At 35.4% G+C, this 16,207-nt stretch overlaps 34 non-coding genes across 34 annotated transcripts; all 34 read left to right on the top strand.

Moving 5' to 3' along the window:
• Window positions 1-473: 473 nt before the first annotated feature.
• Window positions 474-557, top strand: Trnal-uaa (transfer RNA leucine (anticodon UAA)). The gene has a single exon. It is a non-coding gene; the product is annotated as a tRNA-Leu (tRNA).
• A 282-nt stretch (window positions 558-839) lies between these two features.
• Window positions 840-923, top strand: Trnal-uaa (transfer RNA leucine (anticodon UAA)). The gene has a single exon. It is a non-coding gene; the product is annotated as a tRNA-Leu (tRNA).
• Window positions 924-1,205: 282 nt separating this feature from the next.
• Window positions 1,206-1,289, top strand: Trnal-uaa (transfer RNA leucine (anticodon UAA)). The gene has a single exon. It is a non-coding gene; the product is annotated as a tRNA-Leu (tRNA).
• Window positions 1,290-1,571: 282 nt separating this feature from the next.
• On the top strand, window positions 1,572-1,655 carry Trnal-uaa (transfer RNA leucine (anticodon UAA)). The gene has a single exon. It is a non-coding gene; the product is annotated as a tRNA-Leu (tRNA).
• A 648-nt stretch (window positions 1,656-2,303) lies between these two features.
• Window positions 2,304-2,387, top strand: Trnal-uaa (transfer RNA leucine (anticodon UAA)). Its single transcript has one exon. It is a non-coding gene; the product is annotated as a tRNA-Leu (tRNA).
• A 282-nt stretch (window positions 2,388-2,669) lies between these two features.
• Trnal-uaa (transfer RNA leucine (anticodon UAA)) lies at window positions 2,670-2,753 on the top strand. The gene has a single exon. It is a non-coding gene; the product is annotated as a tRNA-Leu (tRNA).
• Window positions 2,754-3,401: 648 nt separating this feature from the next.
• Window positions 3,402-3,485, top strand: Trnal-uaa (transfer RNA leucine (anticodon UAA)). Its single transcript has one exon. It is a non-coding gene; the product is annotated as a tRNA-Leu (tRNA).
• A 282-nt stretch (window positions 3,486-3,767) lies between these two features.
• Trnal-uaa (transfer RNA leucine (anticodon UAA)) lies at window positions 3,768-3,851 on the top strand. The gene has a single exon. It is a non-coding gene; the product is annotated as a tRNA-Leu (tRNA).
• Window positions 3,852-4,133: 282 nt separating this feature from the next.
• On the top strand, window positions 4,134-4,217 carry Trnal-uaa (transfer RNA leucine (anticodon UAA)). Its single transcript has one exon. It is a non-coding gene; the product is annotated as a tRNA-Leu (tRNA).
• A 648-nt stretch (window positions 4,218-4,865) lies between these two features.
• On the top strand, window positions 4,866-4,949 carry Trnal-uaa (transfer RNA leucine (anticodon UAA)). The gene has a single exon. It is a non-coding gene; the product is annotated as a tRNA-Leu (tRNA).
• Window positions 4,950-5,231: 282 nt separating this feature from the next.
• Trnal-uaa (transfer RNA leucine (anticodon UAA)) lies at window positions 5,232-5,315 on the top strand. The gene has a single exon. It is a non-coding gene; the product is annotated as a tRNA-Leu (tRNA).
• A 282-nt stretch (window positions 5,316-5,597) lies between these two features.
• On the top strand, window positions 5,598-5,681 carry Trnal-uaa (transfer RNA leucine (anticodon UAA)). Its single transcript has one exon. It is a non-coding gene; the product is annotated as a tRNA-Leu (tRNA).
• A 282-nt stretch (window positions 5,682-5,963) lies between these two features.
• Window positions 5,964-6,047, top strand: Trnal-uaa (transfer RNA leucine (anticodon UAA)). Its single transcript has one exon. It is a non-coding gene; the product is annotated as a tRNA-Leu (tRNA).
• A 648-nt stretch (window positions 6,048-6,695) lies between these two features.
• Window positions 6,696-6,779, top strand: Trnal-uaa (transfer RNA leucine (anticodon UAA)). The gene has a single exon. It is a non-coding gene; the product is annotated as a tRNA-Leu (tRNA).
• A 282-nt stretch (window positions 6,780-7,061) lies between these two features.
• Trnal-uaa (transfer RNA leucine (anticodon UAA)) lies at window positions 7,062-7,145 on the top strand. The gene has a single exon. It is a non-coding gene; the product is annotated as a tRNA-Leu (tRNA).
• A 648-nt stretch (window positions 7,146-7,793) lies between these two features.
• On the top strand, window positions 7,794-7,877 carry Trnal-uaa (transfer RNA leucine (anticodon UAA)). The gene has a single exon. It is a non-coding gene; the product is annotated as a tRNA-Leu (tRNA).
• A 282-nt stretch (window positions 7,878-8,159) lies between these two features.
• Trnal-uaa (transfer RNA leucine (anticodon UAA)) lies at window positions 8,160-8,243 on the top strand. The gene has a single exon. It is a non-coding gene; the product is annotated as a tRNA-Leu (tRNA).
• A 281-nt stretch (window positions 8,244-8,524) lies between these two features.
• On the top strand, window positions 8,525-8,608 carry Trnal-uaa (transfer RNA leucine (anticodon UAA)). Its single transcript has one exon. It is a non-coding gene; the product is annotated as a tRNA-Leu (tRNA).
• Window positions 8,609-8,890: 282 nt separating this feature from the next.
• On the top strand, window positions 8,891-8,974 carry Trnal-caa (transfer RNA leucine (anticodon CAA)). The gene has a single exon. It is a non-coding gene; the product is annotated as a tRNA-Leu (tRNA).
• A 282-nt stretch (window positions 8,975-9,256) lies between these two features.
• On the top strand, window positions 9,257-9,340 carry Trnal-uaa (transfer RNA leucine (anticodon UAA)). The gene has a single exon. It is a non-coding gene; the product is annotated as a tRNA-Leu (tRNA).
• Window positions 9,341-9,987: 647 nt separating this feature from the next.
• Window positions 9,988-10,071, top strand: Trnal-uaa (transfer RNA leucine (anticodon UAA)). Its single transcript has one exon. It is a non-coding gene; the product is annotated as a tRNA-Leu (tRNA).
• A 647-nt stretch (window positions 10,072-10,718) lies between these two features.
• Window positions 10,719-10,802, top strand: Trnal-uaa (transfer RNA leucine (anticodon UAA)). Its single transcript has one exon. It is a non-coding gene; the product is annotated as a tRNA-Leu (tRNA).
• Window positions 10,803-11,084: 282 nt separating this feature from the next.
• Window positions 11,085-11,168, top strand: Trnal-uaa (transfer RNA leucine (anticodon UAA)). Its single transcript has one exon. It is a non-coding gene; the product is annotated as a tRNA-Leu (tRNA).
• Window positions 11,169-11,450: 282 nt separating this feature from the next.
• On the top strand, window positions 11,451-11,534 carry Trnal-uaa (transfer RNA leucine (anticodon UAA)). The gene has a single exon. It is a non-coding gene; the product is annotated as a tRNA-Leu (tRNA).
• A 282-nt stretch (window positions 11,535-11,816) lies between these two features.
• On the top strand, window positions 11,817-11,900 carry Trnal-uaa (transfer RNA leucine (anticodon UAA)). The gene has a single exon. It is a non-coding gene; the product is annotated as a tRNA-Leu (tRNA).
• A 282-nt stretch (window positions 11,901-12,182) lies between these two features.
• Window positions 12,183-12,266, top strand: Trnal-uaa (transfer RNA leucine (anticodon UAA)). Its single transcript has one exon. It is a non-coding gene; the product is annotated as a tRNA-Leu (tRNA).
• A 282-nt stretch (window positions 12,267-12,548) lies between these two features.
• Window positions 12,549-12,632, top strand: Trnal-uaa (transfer RNA leucine (anticodon UAA)). Its single transcript has one exon. It is a non-coding gene; the product is annotated as a tRNA-Leu (tRNA).
• A 282-nt stretch (window positions 12,633-12,914) lies between these two features.
• Trnal-uaa (transfer RNA leucine (anticodon UAA)) lies at window positions 12,915-12,998 on the top strand. Its single transcript has one exon. It is a non-coding gene; the product is annotated as a tRNA-Leu (tRNA).
• A 282-nt stretch (window positions 12,999-13,280) lies between these two features.
• Window positions 13,281-13,364, top strand: Trnal-uaa (transfer RNA leucine (anticodon UAA)). The gene has a single exon. It is a non-coding gene; the product is annotated as a tRNA-Leu (tRNA).
• A 282-nt stretch (window positions 13,365-13,646) lies between these two features.
• On the top strand, window positions 13,647-13,730 carry Trnal-uaa (transfer RNA leucine (anticodon UAA)). Its single transcript has one exon. It is a non-coding gene; the product is annotated as a tRNA-Leu (tRNA).
• Window positions 13,731-14,012: 282 nt separating this feature from the next.
• Trnal-uaa (transfer RNA leucine (anticodon UAA)) lies at window positions 14,013-14,096 on the top strand. The gene has a single exon. It is a non-coding gene; the product is annotated as a tRNA-Leu (tRNA).
• A 648-nt stretch (window positions 14,097-14,744) lies between these two features.
• Trnal-uaa (transfer RNA leucine (anticodon UAA)) lies at window positions 14,745-14,828 on the top strand. The gene has a single exon. It is a non-coding gene; the product is annotated as a tRNA-Leu (tRNA).
• A 282-nt stretch (window positions 14,829-15,110) lies between these two features.
• Trnal-uaa (transfer RNA leucine (anticodon UAA)) lies at window positions 15,111-15,194 on the top strand. Its single transcript has one exon. It is a non-coding gene; the product is annotated as a tRNA-Leu (tRNA).
• Window positions 15,195-15,476: 282 nt separating this feature from the next.
• Trnal-uaa (transfer RNA leucine (anticodon UAA)) lies at window positions 15,477-15,560 on the top strand. The gene has a single exon. It is a non-coding gene; the product is annotated as a tRNA-Leu (tRNA).
• Window positions 15,561-16,207: the final 647 nt, after the last annotated feature.

The following is a 16,207-nucleotide window of genomic DNA, read 5'->3' as shown; positions in this document are numbered from 1 at the left end:
TGCAATATTCGAGATATGTTCATTTATCGCAGGTACATATGGTTTGTCTTTTTACTCTATTCATTGCTGAAAATTTATCGAATCGATAGCATGGCTTATAAAGTGTCGTCAGTATGGCTGAGCGGTCTAAGGCGCCAGACTTTAGCTGTGGTTCTCGAAAGAGAGCGTGGGTTCGAACCCGACTTCTGTAAAAAAGTTGTATGAACTTTTTAAAGATTGACAAAAACGAGAGGAAACTATTTCGGACAGAGTTATCTCATCATATTTTTAAGAATATTTAATTTATGAGGGTTTTATTCAAGTAAAGAATAATTATTCTTTTCATAATACGTTCGACGGAGATAGGTAGAAAAAATTAGTTCATGCTGCAATATTAGAGATATGTTAATTTATCGCAGGTACATATGGTTTGTTTTTTTACTCTATTAATTGCTGAAAATTTATCGAATCGATAGCATGTCTGTTAAAGCGTCGTCAGAATGGCCGAGTGGTCTAAGGCGCCAGATTTAAGCTCTGGTTCTCGAAAGAGAGCGTGGGTTCGAACGCCACTTCTGACAACAGGTTGTCTGAACTTTTTAAAGATTGACAAAAACGAGAGGAAACTATTTCGGACAGAGTTATCTCATCATATTTTTAAGAATATTTAATTTATGAGGGTTTTATTCAAGTAAAGAATAATTATTCTTTTCATAATACGTTCGACGGAGATAGGTAGAAAAAATTAGTTCATGCTGCAATATTAGAGATATGTTAATTTATCGCAGGTACATATGGTTTGTTTTTTTACTCTATTAATTGCTGAAAATTTATCGAATCGATAGCATGTCTGTTAAAGCGTCGTCAGAATGGCCGAGTGGTCTAAGGCGCCAGATTTAAGCTCTGGTTCTCGAAAGAGAGCGTGGGTTCGAACGCCACTTCTGACAACAGGTTGTCTGAACTTTTTAAAGATTGACAAAAACCAGAGGAAACTATTTCAGACAGAGTTATCTCGTCATATTTTTAAGAGTATTTAATTTATGAAAGTTTTATTCAAGTAAAGAATAATTATTCTTTTCATAATACGTTCGACGGAGATAGGGAGAAAAAATTAGTTCATGCTGCAATATTCGAGATATGTTCATTTATCGCAGGTACATATGGTTTGTCTTTTTACTCTATTCATTGCTGAAAATTTATCGAATCGATAGCATGGCTGATAAAACGTCGTCAGAATGGCCGAGCGGTCTAAGGCGCCAGATTTAAGCTCTGGTTCTCGAAAGAGAGCGTGGGTTCGAACCCCACTTCTGACAACAGATTGGCTGACCTTTTTAAAGATTGACAAAAACGAGAGGAAACTATTTCAGACAGAGTTATTTCATCATATTTTTAAGAGTATTTAATTTATGAGGGTATTATTCAAGTAAAGAATAATTATTCTTTTCATAATACGTTCGACGGAGATAAGGAGAAAAAATTAGTTCATGCTGCAATGTTCGAGATATATTCATTTATCGCAGGTACATATGGTTTGTCTTTTTACTCTATTCATTGCTGAAAATTTATAGAATCGATAGCATGGCTGATAAAACGTCGTCGGAATGGCCGAGCGGTCTAAGGCGCCAGATTTAAGCTCTGGTTCTCGAACGAGAGCGTGGGTTCGAACCCCACTTCTGACAACAGGTTGTCTTAACATTTTAAAGATTGACAAAAACGAGATTAAACTATTTCAGACAGAGTTATCTCATCATATTTTTAAGAGTATTTAATTTATGAATGTTTTATTCAAGTAAAGAATAATTATTCTTTTCATAATACGTTCGACGGAGATAGGGAGATAAAATTAGTTCATGCTGCAATATTCGAGATATGTTCATTTATCGCAGGTACATATGGTTTGTCTTTTTACTCTATTCATTGCTGAAAATTTATCGAATCGATAGCATGGCTTATAAAGTGTCGTCAGTATGGCTGAGCGGTCTAAGGCGCCAGACTTTAGCTGTGGTTCTCGGAAGAGAGCGTGGGTTCGAACCCGACTTCTGTAAAAAAGTTGTATGAACTTTTTAAAGATTGACAAAAACGAGAGGAAACTATTTCGGACAGAGTTATCTCATCATATTTTTAAGAATATTTAATTTATGAGGGTTTTATTCAAGTAAAGAATAATTATTCTTTTCATAATACGTTCGACGGAGATAGGTAGAAAAAATTAGTTCATGCTGCAATATTAGAGATATGTTAATTTATCGCAGGTACATATGGTTTGTTTTTTTACTCTATTAATTGCTGAAAATTTATCGAATCGATAGCATGTCTGTTAAAGCGTCGTCAGAATGGCCGAGTGGTCTAAGGCGCCAGATTTAAGCTCTGTTTCTCGAAAGAGAGCGTGGGTTCGAACGCCACTTCTGACAACAGGTTGTCTGAACTTTTTAAAGATTGACAAAAACCAGAGGAAACTATTTCAGACAGAGTTATCTCGTCATACTTTTAAGAGTATTTAATTTATGAAAGTTTTATTCAAGTAAAGAATAATTATTCTTTTCATAATACGTTCGACGGAGATAGGGAGAAAAAATTAGTTCATGCTGCAATATTCGAGATATGTTCATTTATCGCAGGTACATATGGTTTGTCTTTTTACTCTATTCATTGCTGAAAATTTATCGAATCGATAGCATGGCTGAGAAACCAGCGTCAGAATGGCCGAGCGGTATAAGGCGCCAGATTTAAGCTCTGGTTCTCGAATGAGAGCGTATGTTCGAACCCCACTTCTGACAACAGGTTGTCTTAACTTTTTAAAGATTGACAAAAACGAGAGGAAACTATTTCAGACAGAGTTATCTCATCATATTTTTAAGAGTATTTAATTTATGAATGTTTTATTCAAGTAAAGAATAATTATTCTTTTCATAATACGTTCGATGGAGATAGGGAGAAAAAATTAGTTCATGCTGCAATATTCGAGATATGTTCATTTATCGCAGGTACATATGGTTTGTCTTTTTACTCTATTCATTGCTGAAAATTTATCGAATCGATAGCATGGCTTATAAAGTGTCGTCAGTATGGCTGAGCGGTCTAAGGCGCCAGACTTAAGCTGTGGTTCTCGAAAGAGAGCGTGGGTTCGAACCCGACTTCTGTAAAAAAGTTGTATGAACTTTTTAAAGATTGACAAAAACGAGAGGAAACTATTTCGGACAGAGTTATCTCATCATATTTTTAAGAATATTTAATTTATGAGGGTTTTATTCAAGTAAAGAATAATTATTCTTTTCATAATACGTTCGACGGAGATAGGTAGAAAAAATTAGTTCATGCTGCAATATTAGAGATATGTTAATTTATCGCAGGTACATATGGTTTGTTTTTTTACTCTATTAATTGCTGAAAATTTATCGAATCGATAGCATGTCTGTTAAAGCGTCGTCAGAATGGCCGAGTGGTCTAAGGCGCCAGATTTAAGCTCTGGTTCTCGAAAGAGAGCGTGGGTTCGAACGCCACTTCTGACAACAGGTTGTCTGAACTTTTTAATGATTGACAAAAACCAGAGGAAACTATTTCAGACAGAGTTATCTCGTCATATTTTTAAGAGTATTTAATTTATGAAAGTTTTATTCAAGTAAAGAATAATTATTCTTTTCATAATACGTTCGACGGAGATAGGGAGAAAAAATTAGTTCATGCTGCAATATTCGAGATATGTTCATTTATCGCAGGTACATATGGTTTGTCTTTTTACTCTATTCATTGCTGAAAATTTATCGAATCGATAGCATGGCTGATAAAACGTCGTCAGAATGGCCGAGCGGTCTAAGGCGCCAGATTTAAGCTCTGGTTCTCGAAAGAGAGCGTGGGTTCGAACCCCACTTCTGACAACAGATTGGCTGACCTTTTTAAAGATTGACAAAAACGAGAGGAAACTATTTCAGACAGAGTTATTTCATCATATTTTTAAGAGTATTTAATTTATGAGGGTATTATTCAAGTAAAGAATAATTATTCTTTTCATAATACGTTCGACGGAGATAAGGAGAAAAAATTAGTTCATGCTGCAATGTTCGAGATATATTCATTTATCGCAGGTACATATGGTTTGTCTTTTTACTCTATTCATTGCTGAAAATTTATAGAATCGATAGCATGGCTGATAAAACGTCGTCGGAATGGCCGAGCGGTCTAAGGCGCCAGATTTAAGCTCTGGTTCTCGAACGAGAGCGTGGGTTCGAACCCCACTTCTGACAACAGGTTGTCTTAACATTTTAAAGATTGACAAAAACGAGATTAAACTATTTCAGACAGAGTTATCTCATCATATTTTTAAGAGTATTTAATTTATGAATGTTTTATTCAAGTAAAGAATAATTATTCTTTTCATAATACGTTCGACGGAGATAGGGAGATAAAATTAGTTCATGCTGCAATATTCGAGATATGTTCATTTATCGCAGGTACATATGGTTTGTCTTTTTACTCTATTCATTGCTGAAAATTTATCGAATCGATAGCATGGCTTATAAAGTGTCGTCAGTATGGCTGAGCGGTCTAAGGCGCCAGACTTTAGCTGTGGTTCTCGAAAGAGAGCGTGGGTTCGAACCCGACTTCTGTAAAAAAGTTGTATGAACTTTTTAAAGATTGACAAAAACGAGAGGAAACTATTTCGGACAGAGTTATCTCATCATATTTTTAAGAATATTTAATTTATGAGGGTTTTATTCAAGTAAAGAATAATTATTCTTTTCATAATACGTTCGACGGAGATAGGTAGAAAAAATTAGTTCATGCTGCAATATTAGAGATATGTTAATTTATCGCAGGTGCATATGGTTTGTTTTTTTACTCTATTAATTGCTGAAAATTTATCGAATCGATAGCATGTCTGTTAAAGCGTCGTCAGAATGGCCGAGTGGTCTAAGGCGCCAGATTTAAGCTCTGGTTCTCGAAAGAGAGCGTGGGTTCGAACGCCACTTCTGACAACAGGTTGTCTGAACTTTTTAAAGATTGACAAAAACGAGAGGAAACTATTTCGGACAGAGTTATCTCATCATATTTTTAAGAATATTTAATTTATGAGGGTTTTATTCAAGTAAAGAATAATTATTCTTTTCATAATACGTTCGACGGAGATAGGTAGAAAAAATTAGTTCATGCTGCAATATTAGAGATATGTTAATTTATCGCAGGTACATATGGTTTGTTTTTTTACTCTATTAATTGCTGAAAATTTATCGAATCGATAGCATGTCTGTTAAAGCGTCGTCAGAATGGCCGAGTGGTCTAAGGCGCCAGATTTAAGCTCTGGTTCTCGAAAGAGAGCGTGGGTTCGAACGCCACTTCTGACAACAGGTTGTCTGAACTTTTTAAAGATTGACAAAAACCAGAGGAAACTATTTCAGACAGAGTTATCTCGTCATATTTTTAAGAGTATTTAATTTATGAAAGTTTTATTCAAGTAAAGAATAATTATTCTTTTCATAATACGTTCGACGGAGATAGGGAGAAAAAATTAGTTCATGCTGCAATATTCGAGATATGTTCATTTATCGCAGGTACATATGGTTTGTCTTTTTACTCTATTCATTGCTGAAAATTTATCGAATCGATAGCATGGCTGATAAAACGTCGTCAGAATGGCCGAGCGGTCTAAGGCGCCAGATTTAAGCTCTGGTTCTCGAAAGAGAGCGTGGGTTCGAACCCCACTTCTGACAACAGATTGGCTGACCTTTTTAAAGATTGACAAAAACGAGAGGAAACTATTTCAGACAGAGTTATTTCATCATATTTTTAAGAGTATTTAATTTATGAGGGTATTATTCAAGTAAAGAATAATTATTCTTTTCATAATACGTTCGACGGAGATAAGGAGAAAAAATTAGTTCATGCTGCAATGTTCGAGATATATTCATTTATCGCAGGTACATATGGTTTGTCTTTTTACTCTATTCATTGCTGAAAATTTATAGAATCGATAGCATGGCTGATAAAACGTCGTCGGAATGGCCGAGCGGTCTAAGGCGCCAGATTTAAGCTCTGGTTCTCGAACGAGAGCGTGGGTTCGAACCCCACTTCTGACAACAGGTTGTCTTAACATTTTAAAGATTGACAAAAACGAGATTAAACTATTTCAGACAGAGTTATCTCATCATATTTTTAAGAGTATTTAATTTATGAATGTTTTATTCAAGTAAAGAATAATTATTCTTTTCATAATACGTTCGACGGAGATAGGGAGATAAAATTAGTTCATGCTGCAATATTCGAGATATGTTCATTTATCGCAGGTACATATGGTTTGTCTTTTTACTCTATTCATTGCTGAAAATTTATCGAATCGATAGCATGGCTTATAAAGTGTCGTCAGTATGGCTGAGCGGTCTAAGGCGCCAGACTTTAGCTGTGGTTCTCGGAAGAGAGCGTGGGTTCGAACCCGACTTCTGTAAAAAAGTTGTATGAACTTTTTAAAGATTGACATAAACGAGAGGAAACTATTTCGGACAGAGTTATCTCATCATATTTTTAAGAATATTTAATTTATGAGGGTTTTATTCAAGTAAAGAATAATTATTCTTTTCATAATACGTTCGACGGAGATAGGTAGAAAAAATTAGTTCATGCTGCAATATTAGAGATATGTTAATTTATCGCAGGTACATATGGTTTGTTTTTTTACTCTATTAATTGCTGAAAATTTATCGAATCGATAGCATGTCTGTTAAAGCGTCGTCAGAATGGCCGAGTGGTCTAAGGCGCCAGATTTAAGCTCTGTTTCTCGAAAGAGAGCGTGGGTTCGAACGCCACTTCTGACAACAGGTTGTCTGAACTTTTTAAAGATTGACAAAAACCAGAGGAAACTATTTCAGACAGAGTTATCTCGTCATACTTTTAAGAGTATTTAATTTATGAAAGTTTTATTCAAGTAAAGAATAATTATTCTTTTCATAATACGTTCGACGGAGATAGGGAGAAAAAATTAGTTCATGCTGCAATATTCGAGATATGTTCATTTATCGCAGGTACATATGGTTTGTCTTTTTACTCTATTCATTGCTGAAAATTTATCGAATCGATAGCATGGCTGAGAAACCAGCGTCAGAATGGCCGAGCGGTCTAAGGCGCCAGATTTAAGCTCTGGTTCTCGAATGAGAGCGTATGTTCGAACCCCACTTCTGACAACAGGTTGTCTTAACTTTTTAAAGATTGACAAAAACGAGAGGAAACTATTTCAGACAGAGTTATCTCATCATATTTTTAAGAGTATTTAATTTATGAATGTTTTATTCAAGTAAAGAATAATTATTCTTTTCATAATACGTTCGATGGAGATAGGGAGAAAAAATTAGTTCATGCTGCAATATTCGAGATATGTTCATTTATCGCAGGTACATATGGTTTGTCTTTTTACTCTATTCATTGCTGAAAATTTATCGAATCGATAGCATGGCTTATAAAGTGTCGTCAGTATGGCTGAGCGGTCTAAGGCGCCAGACTTAAGCTGTGGTTCTCGAAAGAGAGCGTGGGTTCGAACCCGACTTCTGTAAAAAAGTTGTATGAACTTTTTAAAGATTGACAAAAACGAGAGGAAACTATTTCGGACAGAGTTATCTCATCATATTTTTAAGAATATTTAATTTATGAGGGTTTTATTCAAGTAAAGAATAATTATTCTTTTCATAATACGTTCGACGGAGATAGGTAGAAAAAATTAGTTCATGCTGCAATATTAGAGATATGTTAATTTATCGCAGGTACATATGGTTTGTTTTTTTACTCTATTAATTGCTGAAAATTTATCGAATCGATAGCATGTCTGTTAAAGCGTCGTCAGAATGGCCGAGTGGTCTAAGGCGCCAGATTTAAGCTCTGGTTCTCGAAAGAGAGCGTGGGTTCGAACGCCACTTCTGACAACAGGTTGTCTGAACTTTTTAATGATTGACAAAAACCAGAGGAAACTATTTCAGACAGAGTTATCTCGTCATATTTTTAAGAGTATTTAATTTATGAAAGTTTTATTCAAGTAAAGAATAATTATTCTTTTCATAATACGTTCGACGGAGATAGGGAGAAAAAATTAGTTCATGCTGCAATATTCGAGATATGTTCATTTATCGCAGGTACATATGGTTTGTCTTTTTACTCTATTCATTGCTGAAAATTTATCGAATCGATAGCATGGCTGAGAAACCAGCGTCAGAATGGCCGAGCGGTCTAAGGCGCCAGATTTAAGCTCTGGTTCTCGAATGAGAGCGTATGTTCGAACCCCACTTCTGACAACAGGTTGTCTTAACTTTTTAAAGATTGACAAAAACGAGAGGAAACTATTTCAGACAGAGTTATCTCATCATATTTTTAAGAGTATTTAATTTATGAGGGTTTTATTCAAGGAAGGAATAATTATTCTTTTCAGATACGTTCGACGCAGATAAGGAGAAAAAATTAGTTCATGCTGCAATATTCGAGATATGTTCATTTATCGCAGGTACATATGGTTTGTCTTTTTACTCTATTCATAGATGAAAATTTATCGAATCGATAGCATGGCTGATAAAACGTCGTCAGAATGGCCGAGCGGTCTAAGGCGCCAGATTTAAGCTCTGGTTCTCGAAAGAGAGCGTGGGTTCGAACCCCACTTCTGACAACAGGTTGTCTTAACTTTTTAAAGATTGACAAAAACGAGAGGAAACTATTTCAGACAGAGTTATCTCATCATATTTTTAAGAGTATTTAATTTATGACGGTTTTATTCAAATAAAGAATAATTATTCTTTTCATAATACGTTCGACGGAGATAGGGAGAAAAAATTAGTTCATGCTGCAATATTCGAGATATGTTCATTTATCGCAGGTACATATGGTTTGTCTTTTTACTCTATTCATTGCTGAAAATTTATCGAATCGATAGCATGGCTGATAAAACGTCGTCAGAATGGCCGAGCGGTCTAAGGCGCCAGATTCAAGCTCTGGTTCTCGAAAGAGAGCGTGGGTTCGAACCCCACTTCTGACAACAGATTGGCTGACCTTTTTAAAGATTGACAAAAACGAGAGGAAACTATTTCAGACAGAGTTATTTCATCATATTTTTAAGAGTCTTTAATTTATGAGGGTATTATTCAAGAAAAGAATAATTATTCTTTTCATAATACGTTCGACGGAGATAAGGAGAAAAAATTAGTTCATGCTGCAATGTTCGAGATATATTCATTTATCGCAGGTACATATGGTTTGTCTTTTTACTCTATTCATTGCTGAAAATTTATCGAATCGATAGCATGGCTGATAAAACGTCGTCGGAATGGCCGAGCGGTCTAAGGCGCCAGGTTTAAGCTCTGGTTCTCGAACGAGAGCGTGGGTTCGAACCCCACTTCTGACAACAGGTTGTCTTAACATTTTAAAGATTGACAAAAACGAGATTAAACTATTTCAGACAGAGTTATCTCATCATATTTTTAAGAGTATTTAATTTATGAATGTTTTATTCAAGTAAAGAATAATTATTCTTTTCATAATACGTTCGACGGAGATAGGGAGAAAAAATTAGTTCATGCTGCAATATTCGAGATATGTTCATTTATCGCAGGTACATATGGTTTGTCTTTTTACTCTATTCATTGCTGAAAATTTATTGAATCGATACATGGCTTATAAAGTGTCGTCAGTATGGCTGAGCGGTCTAAGGCGCCAGACTTAAGCTGTGGTTATCGAAAGAGAGCGTGGTTTCGAACCCGACTTCTGAAAACAGGTTGTCTGAACTTTTTAAAGATTGACAAAAACGAGAGGAAACTATTTCGGACAGAGTTATCTCATCATATTTTTAAGAATATTTAATTTATGAGGGTTTTATTCAAGTAAAGAATAATTATTCTTTTCATAATACGTTCGGCGGAGATAGGTAGAAAAAATTAGTTCATGCTGCAATATTAGAGATATGTTAATTTATCGCAGGTACATATGGTTTGTTTTTTTACTCTATTAATTGCTGAAAATTTATCGAATCGATAGCATGTCTGTTAAAGCGTCGTCAGAATGGCCGAGCGGTCTAAGGCGCCAGATTTAAGCTCTGGTTCTCGAAAGAGAGCGTGGGTTCGAACCCCACTTCTGACAACAGGTTGTCTGAACTTTTTAAAGATTGACAAAAACGAGAGGAAACTATTTCAGACAGAGTTATCTCGTCATATTTTTAAGAGTATTTAATTTATGAAAGTTTTATTCAAGTAAAGAATAATTATTCTTTTCATAATACGTTCGACGGAGATAGGGAGAAAAAATTAGTTCATGCTGCAATATTCGAGATATGTTCATTTATCGCAGGTACATATGGTTTGTCTTTTTACTCTATTCATTGCTGAAAATTTATCGAATCGATAGCATGGCTGAGAAACCAGCGTCAGAATGGCAGAGCGGTCTAAGGCGCCAGATTTAAGCTCTGGTTCTCGAATGAGAGCGTATGTTCGAACCCCACTTCTGACAACAGGTTGTCTTAACTTTTTAAAGATTGACAAAAACGAGAGGAAACTATTTCAGACAGAGTTATCTCATCATATTTTTAAGAGTATTTAATTTATGAGGGTTTTATTCAAGGAAGGAATAATTATTCTTTTCAGATACGTTCGACGCAGATAAGGAGAAAAAATTAGTTCATGCTGCAATATTCGAGATATGTTCATTTATCGCAGGTACATATGGTTTGTCTTTTTACTCTATTCATAGATGAAAATTTATCGAATCGATAGCATGGCTGATAAAAAGTCGTCAGAATGGCCGAGCGGTCTAAGGCGCCAGATTTAAGCTCTGGTTCTCGAAAGAGAGCGTGGGTTCGAACCCCACTTCTGACAACAGGTTGTCTTAACTTTTTAAAGATTGACAAAAACGAGAGGAAACTATTTCAGACAGAGTTATCTCATCATATTTTTAAGAGTATTTAATTTATGACGGTTTTATTCAAATAAAGAATAATTATTCTTTTCATAATACGTTCGACGGAGATAGGGAGAAAAAATTAGTTCATGCTGCAATATTCGAGATATGTTCATTTATCGCAGGTACATATGGTTTGTCTTTTTACTCTATTCATTGCTGAAAATTTATCGAATCGATAGCATGGCTGATAAAACGTCGTCAGAATGGCCGAGCGGTCTAAGGCGCCAGATTTAAGCTCTGGTTCTCGAAAGAGAGCGTGGGTTCGAACCCCACTTCTGACAACAGATTGGCTGACCTTTTTAAAGATTGACAAAAACGAGAGGAAACTATTTCAGACAGAGTTATTTCATCATATTTTTAAGAGTATTTAATTTATGAGGGTATTATTCAAGAAAAGAATAATTATTCTTTTCATAATACGTTCGACGGAGATAAGGAGAAAAAATTAGTTCATGCTGCAATGTTCGAGATATATTCATTTATCGCAGGTACATATGGTTTGTCTTTTTACTCTATTCATTGCTGAAAATTTATCGAATCGATAGCATGGCTGATAAAACGTCGTCGGAATGGCCGAGCGGTCTAAGGCGCCAGGTTTAAGCTCTGGTTCTCGAACGAGAGCGTGGGTTCGAACCCCACTTCTGACAACAGGTTGTCTTAACATTTTAAAGATTGACAAAAACGAGATTAAACTATTTCAGACAGAGTTATCTCATCATATTTTTAAGAGTATTTAATTTATGAATGTTTTATTCAAGTAAAGAATAATTATTCTTTTCATAATACGTTCGACGGAGATAGGTAGAAAAAATTAGTTCATGCTGCAATATTAGAGATATGTTAATTTATCGCAGGTACATATGGTTTGTTTTTTTACTCTATTAATTGCTGAAAATTTATCGAATCGATAGCATGTCTGTTAAAGCGTCGTCAGAATGGCCGAGCGGTCTAAGGCGCCAGATTTAAGCTCTGGTTCTCGAAAGAGAGCGTGGGTTCGAACCCCACTTCTGACAACAGGTTGTCTGAACTTTTTAAAGATTGACAAAAACGAGAGGAAACTATTTCAGACAGAGTTATCTCGTCATATTTTTAAGAGTATTTAATTTATGAAAGTTTTATTCAAGTAAAGAATAATTATTCTTTTCATAATACGTTCGACGGAGATAGGGAGAAAAAATTAGTTCATGCTGCAATATTCGAGATATGTTCATTTATCGCAGGTACATATGGTTTGTCTTTTTACTCTATTCATTGCTGAAAATTTATCGAATCGATAGCATGGCTGATAAAACGTCGTCAGAATGGCCGAGCGGTCTAAGGCGCCAGATTTAAGCTCTGGTTCTCGAAAGAGAGCGTGGGTTCGAACCCCACTTCTGACAACAGATTGGCTGACCTTTTTAAAGATTGACAAAAACGAGAGGAAACTATTTCAGACAGAGTTATTTCATCATATTTTTAAGAGTATTTAATTTATGAGGGTATTATTCAAGAAAAGAATAATTATTCTTTTCATAATACGTTCGACGGAGATAAGGAGAAAAAATTAGTTCATGCTGCAATGTTCGAGATATATTCATTTATCGCAGGTACATATGGTTTGTCTTTTTACTCTATTCATTGCTGAAAATTTATCGAATCGATAGCATGGCTGATAAAACGTCGTCGGAATGGCCGAGCGGTCTAAGGCGCCAGGTTTAAGCTCTGGTTCTCGAACGAGAGCGTGGGTTCGAACCCCACTTCTGACAACAGGTTGTCTTAACATTTTAAAGATTGACAAAAACGAGATTAAACTATTTCAGACAGAGTTATCTCATCATATTTTTAAGAGTATTTAATTTATGAATGTTTTATTCAAGTAAAGAATAATTATTCTTTTCATAATACGTTCGACGGAGATAGGTAGAAAAAATTAGTTCATGCTGCAATATTAGAGATATGTTAATTTATCGCAGGTACATATGGTTTGTTTTTTTACTCTATTAATTGCTGAAAATTTATCGAATCGATAGCATGTCTGTTAAAGCGTCGTCAGAATGGCCGAGCGGTCTAAGGCGCCAGATTTAAGCTCTGGTTCTCGAAAGAGAGCGTGGGTTCGAACCCCACTTCTGACAACAGGTTGTCTGAACTTTTTAAAGATTGACAAAAACGAGAGGAAACTATTTCAGACAGAGTTATCTCGTCATATTTTTAAGAGTATTTAATTTATGAAAGTTTTATTCAAGTAAAGAATAATTATTCTTTTCATAATACGTTCGACGGAGATAGGGAGAAAAAATTAGTTCATGCTGCAATATTCGAGATATGTTCATTTATCGCAGGTACATATGGTTTGTCTTTTTACTCTATTCATTGCTGAAAATTTATCGAATCGATAGCATGGCTGAGAAACTAGCGTCAGAATGGCCGAGCGGTCTAAGGCGCCAGATTTAAGCTCTGGTTCTCGAATGAGAGCGTGGGTTCGAACCCCACTTCTGACAACAGGTTGTCTTAACTTTTTAAAGATTGACAAAAACGAGAGGAAACTATTTCAGACAGAGTTATCTCATCATATTTTTAAGAGTATTTAATTTATGACGGTTTTATTCAAATAAAGAATAATTATTCTTTTCATAATACGTTCGACGGAGATAGGGAGAAAAAATTAGTTCATGCTGCAATATTCGAGATATGTTCATTTATCGCAGGTACATATGGTTTGTCTTTTTACTCTATTCATTGCTGAAAATTTATCGAATCGATAGCATGGCTGGTAAAACGTCGTCGGAATGGCCGAGCGGTCTAAGGCGCCAGATTTAAGCTCTGGTTCTCGAAAGAGAGCGTGGGTTCGAACCCCACTTCTGACAGCACCGTTTCTGAACTTTTTAAAGATTGACAAAAACGAGAGGAAACTATTTCAGACAGAGTTATCTCATCATATTTTTAAGAGTATTTAATTTATGAGGGTTTTATTCAAGTAAAGAATAATTATTCTTTTCATAATACGTTCGACGGGGATAAGGAGAAAAAATTAGTTCATGCTGCAATATTCGAGATATGTTCATTTATCGCAGGTACATATGGTTTGTCTTTTTACTCTATTCATTGCTGAAAATTTATCGAATCGATAGCATGGCTGATAAAACGTCGTCGGAATGGCCGAGCGGTCTAAGGCGCCAGGTTTAAGCTCTGGTTCTCGAACGAGAGCGTGGGTTCGAACCCCACTTCTGACAACAGGTTGTCTTAACATTTTAAAGATTGACAAAAACGAGATTAAACTATTTCAGACAGAGTTATCTCATCATATTTTTAAGAGTATTTAATTTATGAATGTTTTATTCAAGTAAAGAATAATTATTCTTTTCATAATACGTTCGACGGAGATAGGGAGAAAAAATTAGTTCATGCTGCAATATTCGAGATATGTTCATTTATCGCAGGTACATATGGTTTGTCTTTTTACTCTATTCATTGCTGAAAATTTATCGAATCGATAGCATGGCTTATAAAGTGTCGTCAGTATGGCTGAGCGGTCTAAGGCGCCAGACTTAAGCTGTGGTTCTCGAAAGAGAGCGTGGGTTCGAACCCGACTTCTGAAAACAGGTTGTCTGAACTTTTTAAAGATTGACAAAAACGAGAGGAAACTATTTCGGACAGAGTTATCTCATCATATTTTTAAGAATATTTAATTTATGAGGGTTTTATTCAAGTAAAGAATAATTATTCTTTTCATAATACGTTCGGCGGAGATAGGTAGAAAAAATTAGTTCATGCTGCAATATTAGAGATATGTTAATTTATCGCAGGTACATATGGTTTGTTTTTTTACGCTATTAATTGCTGAAAATTTATCGAATCGATAGCATGTCTGTTAAAGCGTCGTCAGAATGGCCGAGCGGTCTAAGGCGCCAGATTTAAGCTCTGGTTCTCGAAAGAGAGCGTGGGTTCGAACCCCACTTCTGACAACAGGTTGTCTGAACTTTTTAAAGATTGACAAAAACGAGAGGAAACTATTTCAGACAGAGTTATCTCGTCATATTTTTAAGAGTATTTAATTTATGAAAGTTTTATTCAAGTAAAGAATAATTATTCTTTTCATAATACGTTCGACGGAAATAGGGAGAAAAAATTAGTTCATGCTGCAATATTCGAGATATGTTCATTTATCGCAGGTACATATGGTTTGTCTTTTTACTCTATTAATTGCTGAAAATTTATCGAATCGATAGCATGTCTGTTAAAGCGTCGTCAGAATGGCCGAGCGGTCTAAGGCGCCAGATTTAAGCTCTGGTTCTCGAAAGAGAGCGTGGGTTCGAACCCCACTTCTGACAACAGGTTGTCTGAACTTTTTAAAGATTGACAAAAACGAGAGGAAACTATTTCAGACAGAGTTATCTCGTCATATTTTTAAGAGTATTTAATTTATGAAAGTTTTATTCAAGTAAAGAATAATTATTCTTTTCATAATACGTTCGGCGGAGATAGGTAGAAAAAATTAGTTCATGCTGCAATATTCGAGATATGTTCATTTATCGCAGGTACATATGGTTTGTCTTTTTACTCTATTCATTGCTGAAAATTTATCGAATCGATAGCATGGCTGATAAAACGTCGTCGGAATGGCCGAGCGGTCTAAGGCGCCAGGTTTAAGCTCTGGTTCTCGAACGAGAGCGTGGGTTCGAACCCCACTTCTGACAACAGGTTGTCTTAACATTTTAAAGATTGACAAAAACGAGATTAAACTATTTCAGACAGAGTTATCTCATCATATTTTTAAGAGTATTTAATTTATGAATGTTTTATTCAAGTAAAGAATAATTATTCTTTTCATAATACGTTCGACGGAGATAGGGAGAAAAAATTAGTTCATGCTGCAATATTCGAGATATGTTCATTTATCGCAGGTACATATGGTTTGTCTTTTTACTCTATTCATTGCTGAAAATTTATCGAATCGATAGCATGGCTTATAAAGTGTCGTCAGTATGGCTGAGCGGTCTAAGGCGCCAGACTTAAGCTGTGGTTCTCGAAAGAGAGCGTGGGTTCGAACCCGACTTCTGAAAACAGGTTGTCTGAACTTTTTAAAGATTGACAAAAACGAGAGGAAACTATTTCGGACAGAGTTATCTCATCATATTTTTAAGAATATTTAATTTATGAGGGTTTTATTCAAGTAAAGAATAATTATTCTTTTCATAATACGTTCGGCGGAGATAGGTAGAAAAAATTAGTTCATGCTGCAATATTAGAGATATGTTAATTTATCGCAGGTACATATGGTTTGTTTTTTTACGCTATTAATTGCTGAAAATTTATCGAATCGATAGCATGTCTGTTAAAGCGT

Source organism: Argiope bruennichi, chromosome 10 (assembly GCF_947563725.1).
Source record: "Argiope bruennichi chromosome 10, qqArgBrue1.1, whole genome shotgun sequence".
Taxonomy (NCBI): domain Eukaryota; kingdom Metazoa; phylum Arthropoda; class Arachnida; order Araneae; family Araneidae; genus Argiope; species Argiope bruennichi.
Note: the sequence above shows the minus strand (reverse complement) of the source record. Positions and strands in the feature narration are given on the sequence as shown.